At 39.0% G+C, this 12,002-nt stretch overlaps 1 protein-coding gene across 3 annotated transcripts in view; it reads left to right on the plus strand.

Moving 5' to 3' along the window:
- The first annotated feature begins 600 nt into the window (after positions 1-600).
- Positions 601-12,002, plus strand: part of znf644b (zinc finger protein 644b) — a 35,852-nt gene continuing 24,450 nt past the window's right edge. For 2 of the 3 annotated variants that reach the window (XM_034140847.1, XM_034140850.1), the window contains exons 1-2: positions 601-681; positions 5,148-5,197. The gene's annotated coding sequence lies outside the window, so the exon portion shown is untranslated. The other variant, XM_034140848.1, reaches the window with a different exon arrangement.

Genomic DNA, 12,002 nt, shown 5'->3' on the forward strand with positions numbered 1-12,002 from the left:
CGTTAAGTTTAGCAAAGATTATCTAACCAGCTAGATTGCACTTTTTGGCTATCTAATTATCTAACCATTTATCAACTACTTTTAGCTATTTTTAACCCTTGCCAATCATTTTAGCCATTATTTAGTGGCTTTAGTAGTATTCCATGTCAACTGCAAAAGTAGCCCACCCCCTGGGGTGCAGTATGCTAGCCCTGGTTGGGAATCAGTCATTTACACAATTATTAGGCTATATATAAAATATTCCTATTTTATATCTCATTTTATAGTGAGTCCACTAGCAAGAAGTGTATCTCTGAACGAAAACGTAGGTTGTATATTGATTTGATATCAGGATGCATTTCAAGGTCATGAACCTCACTCAAATAAATTGTGTTGTCACATCTGTTCCCAACCATTTTCAAAATATGGCACCATGTGTCGCTTTAGTTAAGTAGTAACGTCATTATGGTGAGCTGTTTTAAGTTTGAATGTCGGGCAACTAAAGTGGACATGAAGCTTTTTCGGGGTGAGCAGTTTGGGTGACGTTCTTCCCTCTACCTCCTGCTGAACATCCCTCTCCTCTGGACCAGAGTGCAACCTGCGTGGTTTTAAAGCAAAATGGCGACAGTGTAACAGAGTGGAGAGCCGAGTAACTGGGTCAGGTGCAATGACAAACCAGAGGACAGCAGTCTTCGTCCTGAGGTAGGTGATACAGCCTGTCGGAACCTCTGATGTGCGCAGGGATACATTGTAGTCAGGTACGGTCATTAGTCTGCCGTGTGTCGCTGTCTCTGTCGTGGGTCGATGTGAAGGTATTCAAACACTGCAGTGACCAACAACTGGGAGCTAGTTTACCTCAACTTCTATGTGTTCGATATTGCTACACAAAGTGTTTCTCCAAGATGTCGCTGGTTCAGTTGTATCTCTGAGGCTCAGCCTGTGGGCAGAGCAGCTAGCTGACTGTCGCAGAGCCTGTCAAAAATAAAGTCACTGCTAAGTGCTAACAGAGCCAGCTCTTTGATATCTAGCTAAGTTGTTTCAGTTTGTACTAAAGGACAAACAGTTTGTGGTCACAAGCCGGATTTCTTTGGAGTCAAACGAGATAAACTTGGTTGTTACTTTGATATTTTTGTAGGATATGCAAAGCATTGATGTAGAGCTGCATGATAAACTTGGTTTATCATGCAGCTGCAGAGTGATGTGGTTGTATGGAAATTACAAGACGATAGTGTAAGTTGTTAGACGTCAAAAGTAAGGTCAGTGGCTAAAGCAAAGCAAACTCTGCATGTCAAGTTGAGATAGCATTGCCAACATTATTACTGCAGAGCTAGCACAGCAAAACATGACCGCACCTACTGTAAGCACATTTAAGCAGCCTTGATTCAAAACATCCTCAACTACATATTGAAGTTCTTAAATGATAAGAAGCAAGCATAAAAATAAAGACAATATTTACCTTCCTCCATTTCCTTTGAGTGTGGAATACCCTCACAGATTCATCACAGATGTACACTACTTTCTCCTATCTATTTGTCGACTTTCCACAAAAAATCCCACAATGCAATGTGTTGTATTTTATAGAATAAAAACATATTTTTGTGTAAAAGCCTAATATAACGTTCAGTAATGATGCAAATAGGTTTGATCAGAAAGTTCACTGTAATTATAAAGTTAACCAGTGAGTGTCTATGCACAGGGAGTAGGCTATAGCGAATGAGGGATGGCTATAGGTTTAACCAGACAGATTTGCAACATTGGTGTAATTCTTTAGATTTATTTTATTTTATTTTTATTGCAGGTCAAAACGACTACATTATCAAAAGCCCCAGCATGTCCCTTCACACGAAGCTGCTGTTTATGTTTCAAGCCTGCAAGCAACAGAGAAAAAGCATGTCAAACATGAACAAAACTTGTTTCTCTGCAGTTGCAGAAATAACACGTTGATCATTTTTAATTAACACATGGAAGACTTTTCGATTGATAGCTTGTTAAAATATTTTAGCCTTACCAGTAACGAAACAGCCAGAGAGCATCTGGTAGAACTTGTTGCCAAGTTAAAACACAGGTACGCCCACAGTCATTTTCTCAGAGCAGAATGTTAGGCAAACAGACGAGGTTGTCGTTGCTCCGCTGGTCTATGGTGCCTCTGCTACCTCACTTTGCTGGCAAGCTAGCAGGTGAGACTGCAGATTTGTTGTCATTGTAGTCAGACCACTGCTTTGTACAAAGTTGACAAAAGCCTTATCTTTGTTAGTTATTTTGCCATCTGAGGTGTGAAACTAAAATACTTCCGCACAATGCTCCTCTGTACTTGTGTCCTGATTGTTTGCTCAGGATGGCTTTCCTCGCTAATGACCTCCATTTTCATAGCAAAAGACAACACTGGCATGGTTTACTGAAAGGTCAATAGGTCATGCAATTAGTCAACCTGATCACAAAGTATTTGTATTTGTTTTATTGTTTTATGTCCTATATAACTATGTTGCAATGTTGGAGGAGCTTGGGACTTTATCATTGCCATTTCTACATTGTAGCTACTGTACATGCTTTTGAATCTTGAATCTTTGAATTTTGAAAAAGAAAACTACTAAAAATTCAGTTGTGCTTATAAACTGTAAAAACGATTTATATATTAAGTAAGTTGGAACTCATGTTCATGTCCATGTTGATGCCCTAGGATGGTGATAGTGAATAAATATCAGCAGTTATTGGTAAGAGTTTCATTTTGAATGGCGCTTCATACATCCATGATCCATCTATCCATTAGGCGAGTTCACACCGGAGTACTTTTCCCCGTACTTTTCCCGTTTAGTTCCGTCAGTGCCTGGAATTTTGCGTTCACACCAAAAAGAGTACTTAGTTCCGAGAACTTTTACCCCCATTTCTAGTGCCTGCTAGAGAGGTGGTACTATCCTGGGGAGAAAAAAGTACCAATTTCAATTGGCTGGGCGAATTGCAAACCACGCCCCGTAAAACTCAGAAAAGTTTTTTGAAGCCGCCATTGTATTTGCTGGCATTAGCATTATTAGCATTAGCATTAGCCCCGCGCACCAACGGAGAGAGAATAACTTATAGCAACACAAAAAAAAACATGGGAGCGGTGGAGTGATGAGGAGGTGTCGGCGTTCTGGCGATTTACTCGGAAGGCTTCAGTAGAAGCTGCTGGGAGTCCCAGCAGCTTCTACTGAAGCCAGTCCCCAACTCCGGGGACTTCGGGTGGCAGTATACGCCGTGAAGTGGTTTGCGGCCTGCCAGTAAACCCAAAGCAGAAGAAGAAGAAGTGACGTCAGCGGCTTCATTTGCGTAATCTTCCCTCAGTGTGGTGCAGTGGGTTGTGTGTTGGTTTTCGGATCAGGTGGTCACAGGTTCAAACCCCACTGCAGTCAGCATGTCGTTGTGTCCCTGGGCAAGACACTTCACCCCAAATTGCTCCTGTAGAGATTGCCCACAGTATTGAGTATGTAAGTCGCTTTGGATAAAAGCGTCTAACAAGTGACATGTAATGTTATTCCGGTGTGAACGCGATCTGTACTTAGTTCCATGGGGGTACTAAGTACGGCAAAGTACTTGGTGTGAAAAGCGGCTATACTGTCCATCCGTCCGTCCATCCTTCTATCCAAACATTTCAGTCTCCCATCTTTATCTTTTGCAATTTGTGATTTTCATCAACCATTGAACCAAAGAATTGCCAGCAGAGATAACAAGCATAGTTGCATTACTCATATCTCTGTAATCAGCTCAGGAATAGAGGTTTTATCAAATCAAAGCGTAGTCCATGACTCCCTGCAGGTGTCTATAAGAAGAGCTTACGTGGCTATAGGAGGAAGTCAATGGTAGCTTTTCAGGTTTTACTGCTCGACTAAATAAATCAGACGGTCGAGGCATTTTATCCACAAATTGATTAAATGTCACTTGACAAGGTCAAATATTTTAACCAAGATGCTTAAAGTCCCTGAATGCTCAGCATAGCAAACAGTTCTGTGTTCTCTGCTGGCCTGCCCGGCTGCTTACACTGCTATAAATGAAGACACCGGGGACTACTTAAATGGGAGAACACTGGCCTGAATTAGCAACTCAGCTGAGGAACAGCTGCAGAGAGGAGATATTTTAGTAATCAGGTAGATCTACCAAGAACATTGAGGTCTGCAGAATTATATCAAAGGTGAGGAAATAAGGGCGGGCATCCATGGAATCACTGAAAGACTCATTAAACCTCTGCATGGAAATTCATTTATATCAAAGTTGTTTTCTCTAGGTGATGAACATATATATAGCTGTTCTATTTTCACTCATAATATATATGCCTGTTCCCATTTGGCTGTATATAAGTGTTATCTTTACAAACATTTTCATGTTTAATCATTAGAAAATAGTTAAAGTTGCATCCAACACAATTTCCCAGACACCATGGTTATTTTAGTAAATGCTTGTTTTTTCTTAACGCCAGGTATTACATAAATCCATACGCATTATTGCTTTTGATGTAACGTTCTCAAAATGGTTGTTGATTATTGTTTTGCGGGAAATCGATTAACATATCCTCTTAGCTTCAGTTTCCGTATTGTAAACATTTGAAAAGTTAATTAACTACCCTTGGCAAACCATTTTCTTAATTGAATGTTCAAATTGAGCTTTAAGTTGAAGAATAACCAGGAAACATAATGGACTGTCCCTAACTTTGTTGATGGTGCTGACTTTTTCTTCACATTTAGGCTAACAATGATCCTGTAAAATACTGTGGCAACACCAAGGCTGTGCCCAATCATTGTTTTAATTGTTTAGTCTGTTAATTATGTTTCCTTTCTTAAACCACAAAAAGGGAGGAATGTGTTTGATAAATGATTAACATATAATCTGAGTATTTATTGCTTAACCCTTTGGGTTTGGACACAAACACAAGAACACAAAAGATCCTGTAACACAATTTATCTTCTGATCATCACAACGCTTATCTGACGCTGCGATAATCATGTACTTGTGTGGATTTATTTAGCAAGAACAAAAATCAAGCTTTTATTTTTGGATCCTAATACAGAGTCTGAATTTGGAGGGACAGATTTCCTGAGGCAGGGTGTGTCAGATGTGATCACAAAATCTTACTGAAGCTGAGATGTTTTTCAGTTCTCTGTCGTGAGCAGTTTAAAGTTTAAGTTTGTTCTCTGTTACAGATGAGTTTACCAGGAGCCATGAGAGGGAATCTGTGCTTCAACATTCACTGGTAAGTACATTACTTTTCTTATTTCTTTCAATGTATCTTGTTAAATATTCTGCCTCGTTATTGAGATCCACTTTCTCTAATTTGACAAACACAGGTGTTAGTAGAATATCGTCTCTTATTATCAGCTTTATGATTCAGACGGGAATCACAACAGGCTGACCTCCTGTGGAGCGACATATGTTTATTCAAATAGCCACTGATCTGAAATTAAAAGTATTTGAGCGGGTAAAACTCAAAATGAGTGTTGATTGCTTTTTAATTGAAAAGAAAGAAAAATGTGTGTGTCTGTGGAGTCTAATGTTCTTGTTAGTATTATCATCATTATAATCACAATGGCAGAGCATAAAGCTAAAATGTGACCGTCTCTGAAGAGGTGTTAGCATTCAGAGGCACAGTAGTATGTCTCCTTACCGGCTTAACACCTGAAACTGTAGCTCCGACGTGTGAAATGCTCTCAAACTGTAGCTGGGTGTGATTAGCAGTCAAATTAAATCTGAGATGTCAGTTACATGTGTCAGTGCTTCCACTCCTACACTTGGCAGGTTGTAGGGAGTGACAAGCTGGCTGTTGATTATTCTCCGGTGTGAAACCCAACCAGTGTTTACTCCAGTCTTTGTTCAATCCTCTTAAAAATGTAAGTCCCTATTTTGATGTGGAAATTGTCACCATGATGAATGTGTACCATAGTAATCTAATCATGAAAGGTATTATTTGTAACTTTTTTGAGTTAAAATGTCTAAAAACGACTAGACCGGTGTTTTTGAGTTGCATTATTGCATTAAACCATATACTTTTTTATGTTCAAACCTAGAGTAAACCATCGGTTTCAATGTCATGGGGCTTTCATATGGTTAGCTTTCATGGCGACATCATTTTAATCCGGTTTTAATAAAGATTTTGATCAACCTTTTTTATTCATATAAGGATTTTATGATGTCTGGAACTTAAGATATCAGAAAAACAGGCTGAGCAAAAGTTAGTGTCAGGCCAACCGCATTGAAGAAACATCATTTTTAACATGAAACTGATTTATTAAGTATTTTTAATAGTTTTACTTCCCGGATCCATTTGTTTTGAAGAGGAGGAGTTAAGTTTGTACCACCATGGTCCAATCATAAAAGGGAGCACTACCGCATTACAATTTGTTATAACTACGAGACCAGTGTTAAATATGTTTTTTAGTTGCTAACGTTCACTGTCCCCATTGTTTTTAACTACATTCAGACATAGTGAAATCTCAAATGTTAATCAGGGTTCCATTGATTCATCTGTAATGTCATTGTATAGCTGTGAAAATGCTTCAGCGTCTTGGTTCTCTGCCAGAAGGTGACATTATTCAACTTTTTTTCCAGTTCTGAGAAACAAGCTATGCAAAAGTTTACTTCAGTTAAAGAAATACAGATTTTTACATTGAAACGGCACTATTAAGTGTTCTTTCAGTTTTATTTGCTGGGGCCGTTTGTTTTGGGTAGGAGGCGGATAATTCCAGATAATTCAGCTCCGGGGTAAAACACTTCTTAACTATGAACAATGAGGGAACCCTGACAGGGAGAAGATGACAAAAGTTTTGTTAATGGCACTGAATAACTGCTACTTACCAAATCGTACTTAAAATGATAAAATAAATGTGCATTTTAATCAAGGGTTCATGTATCATATCCATTAGTCCGATGAGACACATTTAACATTATTATGCAAAATACTTACTGAACCTACATTTCTCTGCAAAGTCCACGTAAGTTTACAGAGGAGGTTGAGGTGGATGGATGGCTCAGTTAGACGAAGACTTTCCCTCAGGAGACTGCTGTTTGTGTCCTGAAGCACAGCTTAAGAAAGAGCAAACGGAATTGAATGGCATGTATGACCATAATTAGCCTTTATAAAACTTCACTTTTACAAACATTTGGTTTCGAAAAGCCTGTATAAACCGCTCTGCATCCATAAATCATGACATTTTGAATCTATATGTTGTGTTAGGGAGGACCAGGATCCTTGTTGCCAATATGATTTGTTACACATTTGTTTTACACATGTATGTGCAATTACATGGACTTAAAAACCTCTTACTGAAACGTAATGGTGAACATTCACTGCTGCTGCAGTAGGATGGAGTTATAAGGCAGTTTCTCCCTGTCTTAATGTGATGGCAGCCCTACTGAGAGGGATTTGCAGAAACATATTTTGGATGAATTTGTAGAGATCAGGGTTCATTCTCTGGTTTTGATTCTCCGGTGCAGTCTGATTTATATAAAAACCCTCAAGCTAGAAGCTTTTGAAGCCAGTTTATTTCAATCCAAACTTGGATTTCCATTCTTTTTTAGTTTCTAGTTTGGGATGTTTTTCATGTTCACAATCCTGGATTTACATGTACATTGAGTGGCAGAGTGATTTTAAAGAGCCATGGGAGTTACTCTTTCTTGGAGAAGGTTTTGTTTGAAAGGAAAGACAGATTTCCGTTACTTAAATCTAAGAAGCCGGCAGGTGAGATTGCTTTTTGTCCAAGGCTGAATGAAGCAGTAAGTCAGGAGCTGCAGATGTCCACAATCCAGCCTCTGCAGATCAAGCCTCCAATTATCCTGTTTCACTCGGGTTATGGACCGTTTCCTCCACTAAGGGGCAGAATATGATCACTGATGCGCTCAGCCCTCGCTCAAGGGGATGATACAAGGACAAGCAACATCAGCTAATGTGCAGTGTGTAATCACATTAAATTGAATCAAAGGAATGATGCATGAAAACAAAGAATAGCTTATAATACAAAAAAAGAACATTTTGTAATTAAATGAAACCTGAAAGTAAATCAAAGATAAAAAGAGTCATGTTAATATACAGAATATTCGAAGGTATTATCATGATAAATATAGGTTGTGTTTTTTGCATTTTACTAACCTGATGATTAAATCTTGATTACAGAGAAATATATTTTGCTATATTTTAGGCCTGATCAAGATAAACCAAAGTCTGCAAGAATGTGAAGTCAGTATTTAACACCTCACAGGTCCAAACAGCTCTGTGTTTGAGGGTTTGGATTAGAGAGCTTCCGTTGAACATGAGCTGAGAGGCGGCTAACCCTTTCTGCGGTACTGCTCTAAGGTTGAGCTCAGCACTTTCCTCATTAATGTCCCACTTATTCTCAGAGTTGGCTGTGATATTTTAGAGATTTGAGCATGCGGGGCACAGGTTAGGCACAATTATGCTGACGGAGGGCTTTTACAGCTATGCTCAATGAAATCTGGAGTGTAGGATTAGACATGCAGAAAGTTATATAGTGATTAACCTTCATTTGAGTCCCCTCCGTGATCTCCAGAAGACAAATCCGCCTGCTGTCAGGTATATTTCTCCACCTTGATAAATGACCTTCAAAATGATAGATTGAGGCATTTTTTCCTTCTTTTTATGCTTTTGAAGCATTTGTTTGCCCTTTTCAGGAAGTTCAAATGCTTCCTTAAAATACAAACCTCTTCGATTTTCTTTGGATGCATGGCAGTATCGATTCAGAGGTAACTTAAAGGTCCTCCGTGGAGTTACTGACCACTAGGGGCGCTGTGGAGCATGACAAAAATACCCAGTTAATGTATCCTTGCGTTATGTCTTATTACATTTTTAAAGGAAAGTGTCAGTCTCTTATCATTGCAATGAAACGTATGTTCTGCACGAGTCATCACGTCATGAGTCATCACGTGTTCTTGCCACTTTTTCATATTTTCCGCAACAATCGTTGGCTGCAGGTGCCTTTTGTTGGTGATATTTGGTACTGGGGAGGATTTAGTGCCACACCAATTATTTTACCAATGAAGTGTCTGCTGCTTCTTCAAAAGACCATATATTTATACAATTACAGGTCAGATTGTATCAGATTGTAGTTCAAGGGGATAATAAAATACCAACATTATTACCACAACCAAATAACTTGATTTAAAAAAGGTTTAATGAAACATCAGCTTTTGGTTGGAATTCTTTTTGCCCCCATTAAGTGATTTCTGTTTTGGAAAATACATTTTGGGGGATTTATTTTCAGTGTGTGTTTGTTGGGTTTATTTATTCAGGTTTCATCTGCAATAAAAAAAATAAACCAAGTGTTATTTTTCTATCAAGAAACTGGGAAAACATCCTGTTAATCTGTTAATGATATAGAAAAACTATTGAAAGCTATAATGTCACAGTAAAGCTCCATTTAATCAACTGAATATATTGATGCCATCATTTTCTACTTATTATGCTTAGACATTTAACACTACCATGCATCTATATTAGTTCATGTCATGACTTTCTAATCATCGCTAATCATTATTTCCTTAAATGCAGCATGATGAATGAAGCTATAGCTAACGTTATCTTGTTCATGCGTTTGCTCTTTGACGCCACAGAAAGAAGCCTTTCATAACAATGGCGGGTCTCCTCCCTCGCCCCTTCAAGAAAGGACATTTTTGAGCCCCTTTGATTTGCCCCGATTTGTTTTGATGTGAGGAGTGAGTGGTTTTTAAAATCTCCTTAACTCCCCAGGCCTGGCCCAGCCTCCCACAGGGCTAATGACCGCAGCCCGGCCCGTGCTGAATAATACAGACGCTTGCTCGGTGGAAGTGGGGAGGAGGGCATGGGGTTAGACGTGGGCCCTCCTTCTACAGTACACCTCCATTGATAAGATTGTATTAATTGGTATGAATAGAGAGGGATTTCTCCCTCTCCTTGTATACATTTAGCATTATACTCATTAGCTTCCCTTTGCCTCCCAGCGAGTTTCTCCTTCACATCCCCCGGGGTCTCCTGGGAGGCAATTTGCATCTCTCCATGGTGTCCCTATGGGGTTATTGAGGAAATATTAGCCTCTTTTCTTCTGTGGCCGACCCTTTGATTTATTAGGATCTGGGGCTGATAGAGTGCCACTCACATGTTAATGACTGGCGCTGATACAGGCCCCCGGTGCAAGACCACGCATTGATCCGGGTTGAAAAGGTACAATTGACAAGCGGCACTGAATAATCGCCTTACACGCGTCTGTGTGTTTATGTATGTGTGTGTGGACCTTGGGAAATGACAAGGGAATCCCACTGCTGTCAAGGCCGCTGCGCTCAGGCTGTCCGTTTTCCCTGATAGAGTTAGATAAATAGGCTTTTGTTGCCCCTCTGAATTCCTTGTGACTTTTTGACAGGCGCAGTTTTGGGCGTTTTCTCGTCAGAGGCTGGCTGCTTCTTTGTTCTGCTATTCATGTCATCTCTTTGACCCCATGCAGTGCTTATTTTAGCCACTTCTATAGCTCTATAATCACAAGCTGCAGATGACACACTTGATCCAGTTGCTGTTAAGAGATGTTCTCCAGGTCTAATAATAGAGATCTAGATGACTACACTTTGGTTGCCATTAGTGACTACGGGGCCGCTGCTCCCCGTCCCCGCAGCGGTGCACTCGTATTATGTTTTAAAGAAAGATAATGAGAGATTTCATACTAATACCTGCGATACTTGACATGCCTTCAAATTCAAGCTCACTGATGTCTGCTCAGCAACATGGAGCCCGTCCTCAATTTAGAGAGCAGTTTGACACCGACTCCCTTTCATCTGAATGGTCACATGTCTGCGGCAACAAAGTTGATATAAATATATTTCATTTTTTTCCCCATCTCAACCGGAGAGGGAAGCATCTGCCTAATCATAGCAACAACTTCTGTCTTGGTTCGTGTCTGTGTGCTCTCAGTTATATGGTAATAATAACATTTAATACAAGTCAACATATCTGCCACTAAAGCAAAAATACCCTGCGCTGCAGCTCCTCTACATACTAAGAGGGTTGGGAGGGTTACTATAAAATGTATTTTGTTACAATAACAAGTTACATGCAAAAAACTGTTATCAGTAACGTAATCTAAGTAACACAATATAAAGTAATGTAACCTGATTACTTTCCATTACTTTTGGATTACCTGAATAATAAATTATAGATAGATAGATACTTTATTTATCGTAAGTTGGGAAATTGTTTTGTCACAGCAGCATTTTGACAGTCAATCTACAAGAATAACAACATTTCTTAAAAATAGAACAAAATAAATATATAAACACAAAAAATGTAATGCAATACAAAAGTAAAGAAATATCAATAAGATAATTACAACAGAACAATGTGTCATCTTAAATTAAGGCAAGGCCTACAAAATATTATAGTTTACAAAAATGTAATAAAAAACACAGTATCTTTAAATAAATATGGTGTCCATCTACTGCATTAAAAAACGAAGTATTAAAAACAAAAAATAATTAAATGAAAAAACAAAATTCAGGCAGGTAACATTTTAATATATCTCTTAATTTTTTAATATATTTTAACATGGTATTCCACATTTTTAAAGAATCTACCGGTAATCTGATTACATCCATGCTCATACATTGTGATATATTCATTGTGCTACATTTTTTATTTTTTACCGGGTAATAAACTTGATTCTGGTTAATGTAACTGTTAGGGAATACAGCTTACTTTTTTTGTATCCTGATTATGCAATCCCGTTACATGTAATCTGTTACTCCCAGACCCTGTTTATAACAGATTAGAGTTTATGTATATCCATTGCGCAGCTCATGCATATTGTTATGAAGGAGTAATGCAAGAAATGGAAATGTGCCATTTCGACGAGCCGGCACAGCTTGCCAAAAGCGGGCAAGTGGGTAGTGCTTGTGGTGGTGCTCGGGTTTGTTTTCCTCTCAGTGTCGGGAGATGAGAAGTCATGTATCTAAACAGAGCAGATATGATGTTTATGAGAGCCATCTGCTCCACTGCCCTCCTCAACGTGAGAGCAGCCTCATTAAAACGG

The sequence above is a fragment of the Trematomus bernacchii genome, unplaced genomic scaffold (genome assembly GCF_902827165.1).
Source record: "Trematomus bernacchii unplaced genomic scaffold, fTreBer1.1, whole genome shotgun sequence".
NCBI lineage: Eukaryota > Metazoa > Chordata > Actinopteri > Perciformes > Nototheniidae > Trematomus > Trematomus bernacchii.